This window comes from Tasmannia lanceolata, unplaced genomic scaffold (genome assembly GCF_043159265.1).
Source record: "Tasmannia lanceolata isolate RefF3 unplaced genomic scaffold, GAP_Taslan_0.1 ptg000002l, whole genome shotgun sequence".
Taxonomy (NCBI): domain Eukaryota; kingdom Viridiplantae; phylum Streptophyta; class Magnoliopsida; order Canellales; family Winteraceae; genus Tasmannia; species Tasmannia lanceolata.
This window is the reverse complement of record NW_027518679.1, coordinates 7,456,283-7,467,324: the sequence shown is the minus strand read 5'-3', so window position 1 is coordinate 7,467,324 and position 11,042 is coordinate 7,456,283.

Sequence of the window (11,042 nt, the reverse complement as noted above, 5' to 3'; positions counted from 1 at the left end):
TAACTACCTTTGTAATTTATCTAGTAAGTAACTAAGTATCAAAATATTGTAACAATTTTTCTGTCATCCATACATGAAGTATGACAATCATCACTTTCCTGGAGTAAACACACAGTAGAAACTAGAAATATCCTATCAAAACATTTACCCTCTACACACAGTAAAAGAACAGGAGCCACCACGAACAGTTTTCACGAAGGACATGGTCCATATAGGTAGAAAGTCCCCACAACTTCTTCAGCCTCTAGACCAGCAAAGCTCACTGCAAAGAATTCAAGCTCAGCTAAGCAATGAAAAGATTAAACCACTACAAAAATATGTTAATGACGATTATTTCAGAAGTAATACCTAAAGTTATTGGCAGAGAAAGAACATATTTGGCGATCAGGTGCCCCGTTAATGCGCCAAGCCTAAACATAAATCAACAGAGAAAAGTAGCAGACTACCAAATGCAAAACAATATCATGCTGGTTGTTAGATGTTTCATACAGCAGTGGCGTCATAATGTGTTTTTTTAATGGTAGTGGTGTCATAATGTTGATGAAGACATCAGGCACACCACACAGGCATGCACTGTGACACTGTGTGGTGAAATAAAACTACCAAATGAAAAAAAAAAAAAAAACTACCAAAGAAAAAAAAAAACAATACGACGCTTTGCTTATTGACTGATTACTGAGAATATGAGCCTTATTTATTGGGAAAAAATGGATAAATATTCAGTGCACTACCTACTTGAATAAGAATTTCACGAGAATTAGGTTAATGACAGATGATTAAGCAAAAGGAAATCTTTCTCAAGTGGTCCAGATCAACGGCTGGAATAGTGCCAGTTCAACGTAAAGGAGAATCAATCAGTATCGCCAACACAAAAGAGGAATTAATGTAAATTCTCAATTAATGCTATTTAGAGTAGCAAAATGAGCAACATCCAGAGCAGCCATTCAACAAGCAGAAAGAGGGGGCAAGTTTGGGTCCTGCAAGTTCCATCAGGGCTTTGTCCACCTGCAATTTACATACAAGTAGCTTGGGTTTATCACCTTGTCATAAACAGCCAAGCAATAGTGGTGTTGCCTTTTCAATATTTGATGGACTCCTGTTAAGAAAACTCCTAACAATAACTTAAGAATCAGATTTCAAAAACCATATAGACAAAACATGAATTCAACAACTAATACAGTAGGCAATTAGGCATAAAGATGTACCTTTGAACAAATGAACAATAGCTGTAAATCTGCAAAACAGAAACCCCCAAAAAACCAATAGCGTTTTCCCTCTTTCTAAAACCAATCTGCAAAACAGAAACCCCCCAAAAAAAATTCCTAAAATCTATAAATCTGTACAAAAAAAAGAAATCAAGGCCATGAGAAATAAAAACCCAATAGAGAGAGAGAGAGAGAGAGAGAGAGAGGAATAGAGGGAAAATGAAACTCGAAATAGGGTTTTCCCCAAAAAAAACATAAATAAAAAAAAATGGAGAAAATAGATGAAATTAAACTCACTCTGAGGGCGAGATCTGGAAAAAAATGACTTGAAGCTCGATCGGAGAAATCCGGCCGCCGAAAAGCCAAAAACCCCTCTTCTCTCTCGCTCTTTCCTTTCTTTCTTCGAAAGTTCGAATCTTCTTTAACTAGGAAAGAGAGTGAAGAGAGAAAAAGGGTTAGAAAAAAGAAGAAAATAGAGAGAGAGAGAGAGGGATAAAACCCGAGAGAGAGAGAGAGAGAGAGAGAGAGAGAGAGAGAGAGAGAGAGAGAGGAGAATCATACCTTGCGGCTTGCGGGAGCGTCAGAGACTCGGAGCGAGAGAGTCGGAGAGAAGGAGCGGCGGGAGACAGTGGGAGACGGCGAGAGAACGCGAGAGCCGAGAGACAGAGAGAAGGAGGGAGCGGCGAGAGTGGAGGCGGTGGTGTGGAGAAAAAAAAAACTAGGGTTTCTTTTTGGTTTGTGATTTGTGATTTGTGAATATATATTTTGGTTTTTTAAGTTTTTAGTTTTAAGTTAAAACTTATAAGTTACAGGGGGTGAATTAAAATGGGAGAGGGGTGATTTTATCAAATGAGGAGTGGCAATGGTGAGGGTCGGTTCTCAGTTCCGGAATCCCAAACCCAGAACCGAACCGATTTTCCGCCGGTTCCCGGATTTCTGAACCGGAACCGAACCATATACATATGGAACCGAACCGAACCGAACCATATGTGCCGGTTCGGTTCGGTTCCTCGGTTCGAACCGGAACCATGTCCACCCCTAATTTTGACTACTCTTTTATACTATAGCGAGGTGGTCTATGCAACAACAAGGGTAAATAAAAGATAAATGATGTTTTTGCTTCCTTCTTCTTTCTCTAGACAGCCCCTTTAATGTTAATTCATCCCCCTTTTACTTTATATAAAAGTAATATATTCTCTTTTTCTTCTTCTTGACAACCCCATCTAAATAATTCACTCCACTCCATTTTATAAGAGAATAACACTCATCTAATTATGTTTTGATAGTAACAATTACTTGACTTGTCTTATTAGGCAAATTTTATTCAATTTCTTTGAAATTTTATAGAGACATACTTGGGATTTTAAACTAAACTTGGGTAAGATTTGGGATACTAATTCACTCATTTGAGGGATTTTTATTCATACATGAGGAGTTTAGGGTTTGGTCAAAATGGGGTATCTACAATTACCAAGCAAAGCAATCCCTTAAAAGCAAATTTTGCACTTGATGTCAGAAAGACATCCCCATACCTTGTGGGGCCCGTCCCAAGACAGAGCCTGCCTTTTGGCAAACCCTTTGGCACCATGCACTGGATGTTAGAAAGACATCCCCAAACCTTGGGGCCCTTCCCAACACGGAGCCCGCCTTTTGGCCAACCCTTAAGGCACCATGCACCGGGTGCTAGAAAGGCATCTCCCTCTCATCAAATCTTGCACTAGATGCTAGAAAGGCATCCTCATTCATCCATATTGCACCGGATGCCATAAAGGCATCCCCCTCATCAAGATAGCGACGGATGTCGGAATGACATAACACCAATTGTCCCTCTCAAGCTAAACAATCAGTGGATCAAGCGCTCCAACAGGTAGCACTACCACGACCCAGATTATTGTCAGGCAAACAACCTGACCCCATATGTCCCTCCCAAATGTTAACAAGGCGTCCGCCCAAGACCCGTTTAACATTAGCTTGTTTTCAAACTTTAAAACGTCAGCGAGAGGTTTCCACTCGAGGACCTGACAACAAGACTTCTCTGTAAAGGCCGTGCGCTTAAGGATCTGATGAAGACTTGCAACCTTATCATTAGTCATCGGTGACAAATGTTGTTGTCTCTTCTAACTTCGGCATTCGCGTGTCAAGACACCCTCTACCAAAGAGGGGCATCTGTAGACACCCCATTTTGTCAAGGTCGTGCTAATGATAGATTGTTTCAAGGACATATCATATGATGTGTCCCAGAGCTTCTCTAGTTTTCAGAGTGGAAATATTTACTAAAACGAATTTGTTTCAAAGTTAAACCAAAGTCCATCTTCACACGGCACCCGTCTCTTATGGCATTACCAAAAAGCTCGTTTTTACACGGCACTGAACTGAAAACTATCTTTTTGAGCAAAAAACTATTTCTCGGGAATCGAGAATCACTCTCGGGAGCCAAGAATCAATTTTGGGAACTAGGACACCACTTTTTAAAGTAAAAAGTTACCCCTGCGATTTCTTAAAAATTGCAATTTGCGATTTTTGGAATCGCAACTTGTGATTTGCCATTCCAAATTGCAGGTTGCGATGTTGCGATTTCAAATCGTAACCTGCAATTTGCTTGCCAACCTGACATTTGTGTCAGAGCAAATCGCAGGTTTGGGATTTTCAGAAAAGTTTCTCTCTCTCTCTCTCTCTCTCTCTCTATATATATATATATATATATATATATATATATATATATATATATATATATAGGGTTGAAAATCAGTTTAAAACCATATAGGAATTCGTTGGATTTTAGCTTTATGATCAGAAACAGATCAAGATCATCTAGATATTGATTTCCTTTGTTTTTTCCAGAATAATTTCTTTCGAAATTTCTAGTTTCCTTTTGAAAAAGCGAAAGAAATACTAGAGAAGCTTCTCAGATTTCCCTAGAAACTAGTATATAGTCATATCCGACTGTCCAGCTTCTCCTGAAATTTCTTACAAACCCCAGGCGTCGGCACTCTGCATAAATTCTGAGGATTCAGAGTGACACCACATTACTCCAAGCTCTAGGATGCCAGCACTACATCGAAAATTCCAAGAGTAACACACTTCGCTTGCTAGGTATATTTACTGGCTTTTTATATTTTATTTACAAAACTCGGAAGTGGGTGGCTATAGGGTTTGGGGATCCTTTGGATCCAAACTCTTAGCTTAAATCCCTTCCTTCTCCTCATTTCTAAATGAAAGGCTATTTCATTAATTCCAGTTATCTATACACAACAAAACAATCTGATTAACCATAGACTGTTCTGCTCGGTATTCGTTAGTGATACATGGAAATAAGGGGTTCGATTCCCCCCAATGTCTAGAATCCGACGCAATGTCTATCCCAATCATTTAGCATTGTTTTTTATTAACACACTTGATTAAAGAAATTCCCTTCATTAAACCCTTTTCGTCATTCGTAAAGATTCTCTCGAATTCTCACTCTCAACAGTCCGTAATCAACTAGCTTGAGATCGTCTCCGCTTCTAGGTGGCCATTTGACTTGTTCAAGAGGGCTTATGCCTAAGAAGTATATTTAGCGGCGATCTCAATCCTGTGAGCATTACTGTTCGTCGAAGATTGAACTAAAGAAAATCCTTTACTTTTTCTGTATTCAATAAATGACAAAGGACCTACTTTCCCTACTATTTTTACCTTCTCTTATGTTTGAAATCCAACTGGAGAGTAAGCTTAATCGGGAAACAAAGGTTTAAAACCAATTTTGATAAGTTTTCCCAAAATCGGCAAGTCAAGTCAAGAGACCGGGTTTACCCGGGCATGAAGGGTGTCTAATACCTTCCCCAAATGTAACCATATCCCTTATCCAAATTTCTGTCGAGATCATGCCTTAAAATAGAGTTACTTACGGGTTCTAGGCCTTAATCTATATGGTAGCTTTGGTCACCTTTCTTATGAAATTTGGTTCTTTATCCTTAGCTCATCAGAAACGCAGACATGGGTCCTAGGCCCTAACCTAGGTGGCAACTCTGAGAATCTCTTTTTTATGACATTCGGATCTTTATCCCAAGTTCACAGGAAATACAGACATTTACAAACACCCCTTGACCAAAGGAAACAAAAAAAGCACAATAAATAAGCGAGCAACAAGAACGACACTCGTGCCGTGATGTGTGGGGAGATCGTTGGGAAGGGGGGCATCCTCTGGATCCAGGATCCATAACCAGCCACCAGAGCGCCCCAATGTTTACAGAGAGAAGAAGAAGGAACTTGCAAAGAGGAAGAAGAAGAAGAAAAAGAAGAAGATGCAAATCGCCTAAATGTTTGAGAAAAGAAGAAGAAATTTGCAGAGAGAACAACAACAAGAAGAAGAATAAGGAGCTACCGTCCTTTCATGTCTTAGCAAGGCTACACTACACCTTAGGCTGAGAAAACCTGAAAAGCATGCACTGGTTTGACGGAAAGTCAGTACTTTTTTTTAATAAAATGCTTTATTATGCCTTTTCTGTTGCGGAATTGGGGCTCAAATCAGCCCTCCACGGTGACCCGTTAACAATCTGAACACGAAAGTGTGTTTCCGGATTTTCGTGTTAACAATACCCAGTGTTGCCGAAGTAGATTTGCAAGAATTAATAAATAATAGTGCAAGCCAAACCACAAGAAAAGTACACAAGAACACCAAGATTTAACGTGGTTCACCACACGATGTGTGTGGCTACATCCACAGGAGAAGACTTTAAAAGATTTCTCTATGTGGAAAATAAGTGGGTTACAAGAAGCATTCACCAGATTACAAAAGCCCAAGCTTTCTGCGGATGACAAAAAAAATAATCTCTACGCCCTCTAGGATCCAAGCGCCTTCGCTCCCTAGATGCCTTGCTTCTTCTTCAACCTTGCCCAAGAGAGAGCCAAGAAAACAACACCCTTCACAAGAGTACCAAAAAGCCCTAGCTTTTCCTCTTATTTTTTCTTGTTCAAAGAGTGCAGAAAACCAACCTTTTTGCTTAACCGTAACACCACAATCTCATTTTTCACGTTTTGGTTATCCTCGGCTATTTGCCTTTTCCGAGTGAAAAGTATCATATTCGTATTTCACTTCCTGTGATTTATCTTCTTAAGAGATATAACAGGGGTCCCAAATAGAAACAACTTCTATTTCTAAAGTCTAACTTGGAATTAAATAAAGAAGTTAAAAAATTGGCTTACGTCACCTTCTTGCTATGCCGAATTCAAGGCAATCTCAACATTCTCCACCTTGGCTTGAATTTGGTTCATCCACCGCTTGTAAAAGCTTTCATCACAAAGTCTTCTTTATCACACCCCAAAGGGTGCTATTCGACCCAACTTGTTGAATGTTAATTAAGTCCAAGCAATGCTTGAACTTTTCTGTCGGCACAGGCTTAGTCAACATATCCGCGGCATTGTTCCTTGTATCGACCTTTTCCAAAGAAATTTCTTCTCCTTCAATGACCTCTCGAATGAAATGGTACCTCACGCCTATGTGTTTTGTCCTCGCATGGAAAACTTGATTCCTTGCCAAGTCCAATGCACTTTGGTTGTCGCAATACACACAAGTGTTTCCTTGCTCTACTCCAAGTTCACTCACAAGTCCTCTTAGCCATATGACTTCTTTCACTGCTTCTGTTGCTGTCATATACTCTACCTCTGTAGTAGACAAAGCTATAGTCATCTGTAAAGTGGACCTCCAACTGACAGGTCCCCCAGCAAGCGTAAAAGCATAACCCGTAGTGGGTCTTCTCTTGTCCAAATCTCCAGCATAATCGGAATCCACATAGCCCATGATATTTCATTTTCCAACACTGCTCCTGTCAAACAAAATCCCATGGGATGACGTACCCTTCAAATACCGAAGTATCCATTTAACTGCTTGCCAGTGTTCTTTTCCTTAGTCTGCCATGTACCTACTTACAACACCCACTGCCTGTGCAGTATCGTGTCTAGTACAGACCATAGCATACATCATGCTACCAACAACATTCGCATATGGAGCTCGAGACATATTCGTCCTTTCTTCATCTGTAGTAGGTGACAACTTAGAAGAAAGTCTAAAATGAGCACCAAGTGGGGTAGCTACCGACTTTGCTTCATCCATCTCATATCTTAAGAGCATCTTCCTTGTAGTGCCTAAGTCCTTCATTTCAAACTCCTTGCTCAACCTGGCTTTCAACTTGTTGATTTCCAACATACTTTTAGCAGCTATAAGCATGTCATCAACATATAAGATCAAAATAATGATAGAGCATGAAACTATCAAACCTCTTGTACCACTGCCTAGGAGATTGCTTCAAGCCATACAATGACTTCTTCAACTTGCAAACATGGTCTTCCTTTCCTTCTACCTTGAAACCTTCTGGTTGATGCATATAGATTTCCTCTTCCAGATTTTCGTGCAAAAATGCTGTTTTCACATCAAGTTGCTCAAGCTCAAGATCAAATAGTGCTGTCATGGCAAGTAATACTCTGATCGAAGTGTGCTTCACCACTGGTGAAAATATCTCATTATAGTCCACTCCTTCATTCTGAGCACATCCCTTTGCCACCAAACGTGCTTTGTATTTTTCTCCACTATTTTCTGAGCTTCATTCCTTTTTCCTGTAAAGCCACTTGCACCCAATCGTCATTTTGCCCTTTGGTAACTCCATCAAATCCCAAGTTTGGTTTTTCTGAAGAGATTCCATTTCTTCACTCATTGCATCTTCCCAATACTTAGAGTTTTCGCATGCAACTGCTTCTTGAAATGTAGCCGAATCTCCACTTTCTGTTACCAATGCAAAAGCCAACATATCCTGAAAATTCAAGGGTGGTCCCGAAATGGCAACTAATGAGGAGTGAAAATTTAGGTTCCTAATAAGTTTTAATCTTTTGAAAACCTCTCACCTAATTTTGTAGATTAAGGGATCAAGGAATGAATATTAAGCACACAAGTTAAATCCTAAGTGCAATGCAAATGTAGAGCAAAAGATAAGAGAGAGTGCACCCGAGATTTAAAGTGGTTCGGTCCTCAAAACGCGAGGCCTACTCCACTCCACCAACCAAACCCGTTGATGGCTTCACTAAGGATTCCTTTAATGGCGAGGAATCAACCCAATTACAATTTGGTTCGGCTCCGCCTCGCAAGACTTGCCACGAAACGGAGAAAGCTCCGCGTCCCCTTTGCACTAGCCCTCTAGGGATGGCTCCGCGTCCCTTCGCACTCGCTCAAATACAATCTTAGAATAAGAAAGAAAGAACTTAAAAATCCCTCACAAGGGTTTACAACTTTGAATAAGATGTACAAATTGAGCCTATGATCCAAATCCTAATCTTAGAGGATGAGAGGCATAAACAAGCTTTGATTCACTCTTGGGATATTCAAATAGAGTTTAAGAGTGTTAGGATTGATGATTTGGAAGTAGAGAATACCCATATATATAGGAAAACCCAATATGACCGTTTGAGGGGCATTGTCGTAAATCTGGCAAAGTCCCAACAGTCACATTTTTCTTCCCGTTATAGTGGTCTCGGAGTTCCGAGAAAAATTCTCTGAGTTCCGGGAATACAAACAGAATTGAGAAAATGTTACTGGACCATTTCTCGGAGCTCTGAGAATTCTCTCGGAGTTCTGAGAAGCCTATGTCAAGCAGATTTTCAATTTCTGTTTTTGGGCTTCCATCTTTACACCAAGTTGGGATTGTTATGAGGATTCCAAAGTGTTGGAACACCACAAAGACAATCTCTTAGACATTTAGGGTGTGTGAGATTAACTTAATTTATGCCTCTTAAAATCTAATACTAAGATTGGATCTTATACATTCTATTAGACTTCGATCTTCAATAGATTCTTCAAGTCTTCAATTGTCTTGGATCTCTGATGTTTTCGGCCTTCATAATGTGGTCCAATGAGAGCTTCTTGGCCTCAATCCAAGCAATCTTGTCTTGACACCATTATGATCTACAACTTAGACATTCAAACACATTAGTGATCTTAAATCACTTGTGTATTGGAATCATCAAAATAAGATGGGAATGCCAAGGTGGAAACCATTGGGCTTACAATCTCCTCCTTTTTTATGATGACAAGCACAAGAGATTTTCCATTAAAAGCATGCATATATTTCCTTAACCTAGATTTCTCTCCCCTTTTAGCATCTATCAAAAAGATGGGGTAGAAGAAAAACAAACGGATAAAATTTACAAATTTAAGCTCCCCATTTTTCAAGGAAAAAGACAAACATAGAACTCCCCTTATTTAGAATTTTTATTTAACATAAGAGGGGATATTTAATTAACCATAAAAAGATATTCAATTTTAAGCATAAGCCCCTAATCTAAGAACATATGAAGAGAATCATATGGGAGCTTTGGGAACCCAAGATTTCTTGGTTCCACCATAATCCCTAATCTTAGATGCACATTGGAATTGGTAATGACCATGAATTCCACAATAATGGTATCTAACATGAGGGTTAGATAAACTAGTCCTATCATAGTGTGCATGATTAGGTCTTTGACTAGTCTTCTTCAAGATTATGTCTATAATTTTATCACCATTTAAAAAACCATGGAGACATAATCTTAACCTTTCATTTTCATTATGAAGATGAGTTATTTGATTTAGAAAACCATTATTGGCATCTTCATAAGTTTTGGAAGAGCTTGCCATATCTTGAAGTTTGACAATTTGGCAAGTTTTCTCATCCAAACAACCCTTAAGGGTTTTAATCTCAAGTTTAACATTTTCAAGTTGTGCTTGAGATTTGGATATGGAAGAGGATGACTCATTTTTCAAAAAATCAAGTTCATTTTCTAATTTTGAAATAGATTTTTTAAGAACCTTATTTTTAGAAATTTGATAATGCAAGGTTGAGCATAATTCATCATAAGATATGTTTTCACTATCACTACTTGATGAATAGCAAGAGGGGTTAGAATTTACCTCAACATCATGGGAGAGTGCCATGAGGCAAATATCATCTTTTTTATCTTCCCCTTCGCTTGAACTCTTGCCCAACGTGCTTTCCTCATCCCAACCGGCTGCAAGAGCCTTGTGTTTCTTCCAATCCTTCTTTCCCTTGTATCTTGAGGAAGATGACTTGAGAAGTGGACACTCCGATTTTATGTGTCCCGTCTTCTTACAATTATAGCACCTAATTCCTCCATCTACTTTACTTTCTTCTTTCTTCTTCTTTTTATCCTTTTTGTGTTGCTTTCTCCATAAGCTTTTAAATTTCCTTAAAGCTTCTTCCTTATCGCTATCCGCATCACTTGATGATGAGTCCGTCTTGGAGGCCTTTAGAGCTAGAGATCGGCTTTCTCTTTCGGCTTCTTCTCTTTTTGACAGCTAGTGAGGAGCATCTCATGAGTGATTAGAGATCCTACAGCTCCTCCATAGATAGCGTCTTGAGATCTTTTGATTCTTGGTCGGCTTCTTTGCTTTTTGACGGCTAGTGAGGAGCATTTCATGAGTGATTAGAGATCCTACAAGCTCCTCCATAGATAGCGTCTTGAGATCTTTTGATTCTTGGATGGCGGTGACTTTTGGGTCCCAATAAGGAGGAAGTGACCTAAGCAACTTACTCACAAGCTCATCAGTAGGATAAGATTTACCAAGATTAGCTAATTCATTAGAAATTTTAGAGAATCGGGTATACATATCGGAAATACTTTCATTTTGACCCATTCTAAACATTTCATATTTGCTCTTTAACAAGTTTATTTTGGAATCCTTAACTTGTGATGTTCCCTCATGGGTAACGGCAAGTGTATCCCAAATAATCTTGGCGGAATAAAAAAGAGCAACTCGATTAAACTCCTCCGTAGATAAGGCGCAAAACAAAGAATTTATAGCTTTGTAATTTAAAT